The sequence below is a fragment of the Seriola lalandi genome, unplaced genomic scaffold (genome assembly GCF_002814215.2).
Source record: "Seriola lalandi dorsalis isolate HSWRI2012SDOR001 ecotype SW California unplaced genomic scaffold, Sedor1 jcf7180002054981, whole genome shotgun sequence".
In the NCBI taxonomy this organism is placed as follows: domain Eukaryota; kingdom Metazoa; phylum Chordata; class Actinopteri; order Carangiformes; family Carangidae; genus Seriola; species Seriola lalandi.
In genome coordinates, this window is record NW_019525661.1 from 1,040,461 (window position 1) to 1,051,467 (window position 11,007).

Sequence of the window (11,007 nt, forward strand, 5' to 3'; positions counted from 1 at the left end):
GCTGCCTGGCACAAACTCACACCTTAGTGTAACAAAAAAACAAAAACAAAAAAATAAATGCAGCACATAACCTCAGATGACAATTTAAATTGTGGGGGTTCGGGTCCAACTCATGGCCCTTTACCGCACGTCGTCCCCTCTCCCTCTTTGTCTGAATTTCCTGTGTATCTCTCACTGTCTTATCAGAATAAAGGCAAAAATGCCCCCAAAAAAACAACAAAAAGAAAAATAACAACATGAATATGATTGAATGATTGATGTCACCAGACTAGAGTGAACAAACTGCTTTATTTAAGCTGGATCTGACTGAAATTTGAACATTTCCTTTTACCCTCTTCTTCCATTACTGTTTCTTTTATCCCCTTTCTTCCCTCCCTCCTTTCAAGTACATTAAAACATTCAGACCATTGTTGCTGTAACAGGAGTGCGATTAATGAAATGAAAAGACCCCACTTTAATACTGACTGACACAGACTGTTATGTCGTGTGTGTGTGTGTGTGTGTGTGTGTGTGTGTGTAAGAAAGAGAGAGTGAGCCAGGTGAGCTGAGGTAAGGTTGTCAGTGTCAGGGGAACACTAGGTCAGTTGTTCCCTGGGTAAAGGAACGTCCCAAAAGGACCCTTTAATCTTTAAATAATCTGCTGGAATAGTAGTCAAAAATACATAAGAGTATTTGTTTGGTATCTAAAAGTTATAAGTATTTTTTTTATCTTCCTAACTTCCTAACCTTTCTTGACATAGTGGTCGAAAGTAATTTTACTTTCCCTCCCTACTTTCCCTGCAAAAAATGGTTTGGTCTGTCATGATAAAGAAATGTTCAGACAATATATTTTGGCAAGGTCAAAGATTCAAAACATATATGAACTGCTGAGGAATGTGTCCGTCATGCTGCATCTGCAGCTGCCTTCCACCCTGCTGCCTACACTGGGCTGTGGTGATCATCTTATCCAAGACACACACACACACACACACACAAACACACACACACCCAACAAAGGACTGTGACATTGTGCCAGCCACCCAGGATAAGGACTACAGCTTAAAGAGAGGGATGCAGACAGATGAACAGGAAGAGAGAGAGACAGGGAGAGAGAGAGTCAAGTGGGTCTACTGTCACTGTGGGACGTAAAACCCAGATCTGACCTTCAGATACCAAATCATTATTGAACTACCACCAAACTGGACTGTTGATGTAATGACTCGGGCTTTAATCTGATGACAATCTGCTTTTAACCCTTTGTAGAAAATAAAGACCTTCATTTAATCTATTGGGGCTGTTTTTAAACGCAGTTTAAATGGGACTTGTACAGTGGCCCTGAGAGCTCAACACACTGCAACTCAAGAGGACACATGCAAACAGACAAAACACAAATAACTTCAGAAAACATCAACAACACGTGTTCTGCAAAATACCCACAACACAATCAAATAGAGTATTGATTCCCATCACCATTGTTATCTTGGCAGTGCCTGACTCCGCCCCTAACTCCCAGCTATTCCAAATATGGGCAAAGAGGTGGGGCATATGTGGAGCTGAGACTTTGGTGGCTTTCAGGTTTATTTAGCCCCGCCCCCCGTCACCACAAGTTGACAGGATTGGTTCCTTAGGTTTGTGACGTATGAAACCCTGGCTGTCTGAATCTGTGTTTATGAGACTGTCATTGGTTCACAGCAGTTCAAGGTGGAAACACTCAGTCATGGTGTTGATGATTATTTCACTCATCATATGTCTTGTATTATATAAAAAACATCATATGGATGTTAACAAGGATTTTCAACAGAGGGTCTTACTAGTACAAATAGAGCCTCAACATTTAGTTGGTTAATCAATTGGGAGATGAATATATGGCAGCTGCTGAATGAGTCAAATGTAAATGAAAATGAAAATGTTGATTATTGATTAATTGTTTAAGTCATTTCAGAATGCAAACTGCAAGATGATTCCAGCTACTCACGTGTCAGGATTTTCTTTTGTATGATTCTACATTTAAATTTTTTTTGCGCTGGACTCAAGCTAACATATTAAAGATCCAACTGTTAATTAATTTATCAAGAAAATAGTAGTTTAATTAATCAATAATGAAAGAATCGTTAAAATGTGAGAAGATGGTCTTCTGTGCTCAGCAGCCATTTACACAACGACTGTGAGACATTGTCAGTTTGCAGCAAAGGGTCTTTAGAGCATGCTGAGACGCTTTAATTGTTATTTTGTAAACGTCTGAGATAAATACAGACAGGTGACACATCAAAGTGAATGACGTGAATCATTTGTAATGACTTTGATGTGAGACAGTGCGCTCCACCATCATCATCAAAACACCACATGATGGAATAATGTCCATCCCTCCAGCAGAGCTCCACACACACATCTTTGTACATGTCATATCAGAGGTCACTGACTGGATCAGATTCCATTTTTAATCAAGTGCTCCCAAATATGGCTCTAATCCTGCTTTTATGTAATGTTTCAGAGTGGCTGTGTGGTGACTGTGTTGTGTTGTGTTGTGTTGTGACTGTGTTGTGTTGTGTTGTGTTGTGACTGTGTTGTGTTGTGTTGTGTTGTGTTGTGATGTGTTGTGACTGTGTTGTGTTGTGTGTTGTGTTGTGTTGTGTTCTGTTGTGATGTGTTGTGTTGTGACTGTGTTGTGTTGTGTGTCGTGTTGTGTTGTGTTGTGTTGTGTTGTGACTGTGTTGTGATGTGTTGTGTTGTGACTGTGTTGTGTTGTGACTGTGTTGTGATGTGTTGTGTTGTGACTGTGTTGTGTTGTGACTGTGTTGTGATGTGTTGTGTTGTGACTGTGTTGTGACTGTGTTGTGATGTGTTGTGTTGTGACTGTGTTGTGACTGTGTTGTGTTGTGACTGTGTTGTGACTGTGTTGTGACTGTGCTGCGTTTTGACTGTGTTGTGTTGTGTTGTGACTGTGTTGTGTTGTGACTGTGTCGTGTTGTGTGTCGTGTTGTGATGTGTCGTGTTGTGACTGTGTTGTGACTGTGTTGTGACTGTGTTGTGTTGTGACTGTGTTGTGACTGTGTTTTGACTGTGTTGTGTTGTGACTGTGCTGCGTTGTGACTGTGTTGTGTTGTGTTGTGACTGTGTTGTGTTGTGATGTGTGTGATGTGTTGTGTTGTGCTGTGATGTGTTGTGATGTGTTGTGTTGTGACTGTGTTGTGTTGTGACTGTGTTGTGACTGTGTTGTGACTTTGTTGTGTTGTGACTGTGTTGTGTTGTGACTGTGATTTGTTGTGTTGTGACTGTTTTGTGTTGTGACTGTGTTGTGTTGTGACTGTGTTGTGTTGTGACTGTGTTGTGATGTGTTGTGTTGTGACTGTGATGTGTTGTGTTGTGTTGTGACTGTGTTGTGACTGTGTTGTGTTGTGACTGTGTTGTGTTGTGACTGTGATTTGTTGTGTTGTGACTGTTTTGTGTTGTGACTGTGTTGTGTTGTTACTGTGTTGTGACTGTGTTGTGTGGTGACTGTGTTGTGATGTGTTGTGTTGTGACTGTGATGTGTTGTGTTGTGTTGTGACTGTGTTGTGTTGTGACTGTGTTGTGTTGTGACTGTGTTGTGACTGTGTTGTGATGTGTTGTGATGTGTTGTGTTGTGACTGTTGTGTTGCGATGTGTTGTGTTGTGACTCTGTTGTGTTGTGATGTGTTGTGTTGTGTTGTGACTGTGTTGTGTTGTGTTATGATGTGTTGTGTTGTGTTGTGACTGTGTTGTGTTGTGACTGTGTTGTGTTGTGTTGTGACTGTGTTGTGTTGCGATGTGTTGTGTTGTGACTGTGTTGTGTTGTGTTGTGATGTGTTGTGTTGTGTTGTGATGTGTTGTGTTGCGATGTGTTGTGTTGTGATCTGTTGTGTTGTGTTGTGATGTGATGTGTTGTGTCGTGTTGTGTTGTGAATGTGTTGTATTGTGATGTATTGTTTTGTGATGTGACTGTATTGTGTTGTATTGTGATGTATTGTTTTGTGATGTGACTGTGTTGTGTTGTGACTGTGTTGTGTTGTGACTGTGTTGTGTTGTGTTGTGACTGTGTTGTGTTTGTGATGTGATGTGTTGTGATGTGTTGTGACTCTGTTGTTTTGTGATGTGACTGTGTTGTGTTGTGACCGTGATGTGACTGTGTTGTGTTGTGTTGTGTTGTGTTGTGATGTGACTGTGTTGTGTTGTGTTGTGTTGTGTTGTGTTGTGTTGTGATGTATTGTTTTGTGATGTGACTGGGTTGCATGTGGTGGATGTGGTTTTTCCAACAGTGCAAATCATTACACGCGTTACTCTTTTGACTTGTACATGAAAGACAAGGTCACAGCGAGATGACACTGTGCTGCCAGCAAACACACACACACACACACACACACACACACACACACACACACACACACACACACACATCTTTTTCTGCTGATCAGTCTGTGTGATCATCATCAGTGTTTCCTGTACTCCACACTCACAGATCAATCAAACCATGGGACAACTAATGCATGAACTTACCCACCGTGTGAAAGAGGTAAAAGGCAATCAGTTAAATACCCCCACCGCTCACCCCACATGTTGTAGATATTACTGTATAGTGACAAGTATTACACAGATACAAATGGAGTTTCCATCAAAGACCACCATGACATATCTCCATGGCTCATGGAGCTTTGTATAAGCTCTTAGACTTTACATTAGGATGTCATATATGAGTGTGACTGGGCACAACTAAACAAGATTAATCAATCATCTTGAGGAATATGACTAACCACTTTCTAATCCAACATGATTTGTTAAAACTATCCTTGGTAGGCTGCTCTTCTCTGTTAGTACTTCCCTCCATTGAAAAGGGCTGCTGTTTTGTTTTTAGTGTATTCTTTGTTAAATATAAAGATATAAAGAAATATTACAATTTAAAGACAAAACAATGCTGTGCATTATATTGACTATGAGACACTCTTGAGCTGAATAATATTTTGTTAAAACTTTGCAGACTTTTCAAAGTTTTATCTTTGATTTCTATTCGACTTAGATTAAATATGAATACAATAAGAAAAAAAAATATATATATATATGTATTATATAAAATGCAGCACAAATAAGTAGCACAACATAATAAACAAATCATACAGAGTTATTTTTTTCCCTACAGGTTGCATCTGTATGGGTATCACAGCTCTAATGCTGAACAAAACACACAGAAAACCTCCATATAACAATCACAGTCATTATGTCATGGTTTTATCAGTGTGTTTCAGAGGCCTCATGAAAGGAAACAGGAAACATATGTAGAGATGTAGAGATGTGTCTTACCTGCTGATGAAGAGGCTGTAGTTGTGTCAGCTGTTCACAGTGGTGTGAAACTGATCAGCTGTTCTGTTTCTATATCACTGTCTCTCTGTTCTCCCTTATATTATCCCCTCTTTCCCCTTTATATCCTCTCTCTCTCTGTCTCTCCCTCTTTCTCTCTCTCTCTCTCTTTCTCTCTCTTGCTCACACAAACACACACACAAACATCTCAGTGCCAGTGGCTTACATATTGAGAGTGTGTGGGCAGCAGCCAATCAGAAAACAGCAGCTGTAGCCACATTTGCGACACACGTATGTTCAGCCTCACACCCTCACACTGACACACTTATAGCATGGATACAGGCATGCACAATGGTCTCCCCTTCTCTCTCTCTCTCTCTCTCTCTCTCTCTCTCTCTCTATCTCTCTCACACACACACACACACACACACACACACACACACACACACACACACACACCAGTGAAGCACATCTGTCATCTGTGACCATCTTATCCAACCTTTCAGAGGATTAGTCTGGTTTTTAAATTTTTTTTATTTTTGACGTTGAAACTCGACTGGATAATCTCCCACACATACTCGTCGTCTGTCTGCAAGTGTGTGCAGAGTGGTCACTGCATCATTGTGATTCTATGTGTGATGCAGTGTAATGGTCCTTGGTAATGGTGTGATGTCACACTGATTTAGATGAATTAATGCTATGTGGGGGTTGCACTCTTTTGTAATATACTGACTGTACGAATATGATGGCAGCTGGTTTCAGGCTAGTATCAGCTGGTTTCAGGCTAGTATCAGCTGGTTTCAGGCTAGTATCAGTGCCTTTCAGTCTGTCAGCTGGTTTCAGTCTATTGTCCACTGATTTCATTCTAGTATCCGCTGGATTTCAGTCTAATGTCAGCTGGTTTCAGTCTAGTGTCAGCTGGTTTCAGTCTAGTATCAGCTGGTTTCAGTCTAGTATCAGCTGGTTTCAGTCAAGTGTCAGCTGGCTTCAGTCTAGTATCAGCTGGTTTCAGCCTGCCAGCTGGTTTCAGTCTAGTGTCAGCTGGTTTTAGTCTAGTGTCAGCTGGTTTTAGTCTAGTGTCAGCTGGTTTCAGTCCTCCTCTCTGTGCTCACATACAGTATTTTAATACAGCTGAATTCACAATAAAGCTGTCCTCATTTACATGTTTTTCTGTTTCTGTTGTCATGACAACAGAACAGGTTTGAAACAGTGATTGAAATGTGGTCAATTAAGAAATGTTAACCATCAGTCAATTCCAACCTGCTGCTTTGTTGCTGTTAAAATCCTGATTTTACAACCATGACGTTGTCTGACAACATCACCAAACACATTGGTTAAAGACCAAGACTGAGCTGTGATTTCATTTTTGAATTGACTTATAAAATGATCACTAAAATACAATGGCAAAAGGCAAGTGAACCTGGAGCACTTTTTGTTCACAATTTGTTCACAATCTTAAGGGAATAGTAACGCAGATTTGAAGCACACCTCGAGACTGAACTGAGACCACCTTGGTTCGCTTAAAGGTGTAATGTGTAAGATCTTGCTACTTGATCCACCTCCATAGGGGGCAGCATTTCACCTTTTCAACCCTGTCCAGTTAATCATGTTGTTGTTTTCCCCATGTTCCTTATAATTCCTTGCCTTTATTGTTGATAGCTAAAATTGTTGATAGCACTGAAATAAATTATGAATACTTGTAATACAAACAGTATGTTTTTATTTACCTATAAAAATATGAAGGCAAGGGGATACTGCATGACACATGGGTGTCAGGCTACAGCTGCATGAGGAAGGGATGATGACATCATCACAGAGGCAAAATCAGAAAATAAGGTTTATTGCCAGGTAGGTTTTTACTTACAAGATATTTGGCTTGGTGTTTGGTGCAGTATCCAAAAAACATATTAACAGGAAATAGCAATAAAAAGGTAAAATACTGCAACAGTCAAAAAGATAAACATACATAGATACACATATTGAAAAAAAAAGAAAAAAAAACTGTACAAAAGTGTTGGCAAAACTCCTGCTGAGCAGGATGTGCAAAAGATCACAGTATAGACAATATGTGTTCTGTGCAGGGATAATACTCTGAGGTGTTACTGTAATGTGGTTGTTGATGGTTAAAGAGGCGAGACGCAGAAGAAAAGGCAGGTGCTGGTCCATCACTGGGGAGGACTGGACTGGAATTCTGGTGCTGATACAGACAAACATGTGAGAGGACAATTAGTATTGATCATACAAGGTCTTTATATTCAAACATGTTAGGTCTGTTGTGTGTGTATAATAAACAGTAAGGATAGATATGAATATGCTAAAATAAATACAGTATTAGGCAGTGAATCCTGAACCCGCTGGTTCTGGATCAACAGTCTCTTTGTCTTATTTAAAAAAAAAGTTACTGATGCATCTATCTGGACAACAGCTGCAGGAACAGGCTAAATTCTGCTACATTGCTAAAACGTCTGTCGATATCATCAATCATACATTTATGCCAATTGAAGTGTTTGTCAGTACGGTTTGTCATTTGCACTGATGATACTTTTTGCTACAGACCAACATTAGATGTTACTCACCAGTCTAACAGAAAAGATGCAGCTTGGCATCAAACCGCATCTCTTTGCCCGGAGCTGTCTCCAGTGGTGGGAGGCCACACCACGATTCAACCATATTTTGCTTCTTTGCCCCTGAATGTGGTTTCTTGTCAGAGCGGAAGCTCTTCTTCTTTGTGCGCCTGAAGGCAGACTAGGCACTACACTGGCTCACACAGCATCTAGTGTCATAAAGTGATATTACAAAATGGCCTGGGATGCAGCTAGTTGGTTAGCATGTTCATTTCAGTAGATATCTCTGAAATACAATAGATGGAGGTCTTGGTCATGACATCATCACAATTTTAGCTGTTACAATTGCACTATGGTGGACTATAAACCATTTATTGATTCAAAGACACATCCCAGGATGCATTGGGACACATTCTCAGTGATGGTCCTGAGGTCATCAGCTGTTTCGGATCTTCCAACATCATACACCCTCGCTCAGATGACCCAAACAGGGTTGATCACACCCTGCCTTGTGTCCCAGTAGCATTGGCACATGGATCAAAGCCCTCTGGAGGTCCTGTCTGTGGCCTCCATTGTGGACTTAATGGTTTTCCTTTTTTCAGCTAAGTAGAGGTTAGACCATGCACGGTTAGTGGCCAGAAAAGCCTCTACACCCCACTTCAACGGGTCCCCAGTGCACTTTCCAGCCACTTCTCCAGCACTGCTCCACCAGCTCCTAGTACTTGGACTGCCTCTGTTTCATTTGCCTCTTCCGTGTGGTCCTTTGCAGGGTGCTCTGAAGAAGCTGATGATGGCACCACATCTGGCCTCAACAAAGTTCTCATAACATGGTCCAGAAACTTGAGCTGCCGACTCGCAGCTCCCAGTCTGACAGAGAGCTGAGCAAACCAGCTGCTGATCTGGGCTTTAGCTGTAGATGCTTCCCAGCCCTGATAAAGGGGATGTTCCTCTGGCTGAGGACATGCTTGATACTTTGGAGATGCCCTCTGCAATTGCCTTCAAACACCTGGTTGTGTCTGTATCATAAACAACTTGGACCATGAACTTGATCCACTGAGGTTCTGTCTGCCAGATGTTACTCCAGGATGAACCTTCCCACCTTGTCCCTGCTCCCTGCTGCAGCATGCCTGCCATCCCGCTGGTACATCCCTCCTCAACAGCTGCCCCCACCTCTTCCAGGACTAGATGGTGTCTCTACTTGCCATTGGCCATATCATAGTGAGGTTGTGGGACGTTTCCTGAGCCTGCTTGTCGAGTTGCTACAATGCCTATCGAAGCCCTGTGTCTTAGTCGAGACTCTGCTGTCTCCTGGCCTTCCTGAGCTCTCTTAAATCTTTATATACCGCTAGGGGACTCAAAGTAAAGTGTTACCCTCAATCTACTTGTGACAAGTCAAAAGTCTAGTCTGATCTTTACTACAGCTTAACTACTACTTTGAAATAGTTCACTATGCATGAACCACAGTGAACTTAGAGTCTCCTGATTTCCCTTCATCTATTTTGTTGACAGTGAGAACTTTTGATAAATGTTGTTTTACACAAACAAAGCTTAGCTTTACATTTCTGTGTCTGATACTGAGAAAAGAAGTGCTGTGAAACCAGCAGGCACCACTTCCCCACCTGAGAGCAGAGAATATCTCCATCTGTTCAGATCATCCTTCAGGCTTGGTTTCAGATATTCTGCTTCCTCAGGTCAGAGGTCAGAAGTCAGAGGTGAATGGACAGACTGGTTGGAGCTGACAGAAAGGCTGACAGAAATGCTGAGCAGAGAAGCTTCAGAGCGGACAACATGTCCAACCTACAACAGCAGAGACCATGTCAGGTTCCACTTCCTGTCACCAAGAACAGAAACCTGAGGCTGCAGTGGACACAGACTCACCAACACTGGACAGCTGACCTGGTCTGATGGATCTGGATTGGTGCTGAGGCAGCAGTTGGTAGAGTCAGATACTCCTCTTCCTGCTTGTTCCTGATACTCGCCACAATAGCTGTGTCATCTGAGTATTTCTGGATGTAGCAGGACTACAGTTGTATTTAAAGTATATTTTTACGGGGCTTTTTATGTCTTTATTGGGTAGTATAGTAAAGAGAGAGAGGAAATGGGGAGGCAGAGAGAGGGGGAATGACATGCAGTAAAGGGCCGTCTGATGCGGGATTCAAACCGATGACTGTAGCCTCTACACATGGGGCGCCTGCTGAGACCACTACGCCACACGACGCCCCATACAGTTGTATTTAAAGTCGGCCGTATACAGGTTGAACAGAAATGGAGCCAGAACAGTCTCCTGTGGAGCCCCAGTGCTGCTCATCACTGTCCCTGAGACACAGTTACCCAGCCTGACGTACTGTGGTCGTCTTGTCAGGTAATCCACAATCCAGGACGTGAAGCAGAGATCCACCCCCATCCCTTCCAGCTTGTCTTTAAGAATGGGGGGTTGGATGGTGTTCAATGCACTTGAGTGGTAGAGCTGAAGCAGTGTAGGCCTCCTTGACATTTGCATACAACCAGTGTCTTATTTTCCCTTGTGGGACAGTCAACATACTGAGTGAAGCCAGTCAGGTGAGAGGTGAGAGTGTCATGGTTAAAATCCCCCAATATTGCAATGAATGCATCAGGGTGCTGGGTCTGTACTCTCGCAACAGTCTCGTGAATGACGTCACACGCGACTACAGGCTCTGCTCGTGGTTGAATGTAAACTACAATGGCGCCGATGTGTGAGAACTCCCTCGGTACAGAGTACAGTCTAAGACCGACAGCCAACAGTTCAAATCTCCTTCACTGTGATATGACCAGAGTTGCACCATCTATTGTTCACAAGCAGAACCAGTCCTCCATCTTTATTCTTTCCACTTGTTCTGGCGTCTCTGTCCGCTCGTACTGCAGCGAAGCCGGGTAAATCCACACAACTGTCGAGAGTGTTGTAGTTTAACCAAGTCTCCGTGAAACACATGAGACTACACTCACGATGTGCTCGCTGGTTCTTCACAAGTGCCTCCAGTTCATCACACTTGTTAGCCAGGGAGCTGACATTTCCCATGAGGATCGATGGTAGAAAAGGCTTATATCTCATCTCCTAGCCTTTAGCTTAGCCCCGGCTCTGCATCCACAGTACGACTTCTTCAGCTCGGCCAGTATGGGATGTTGAACTCCATATTTG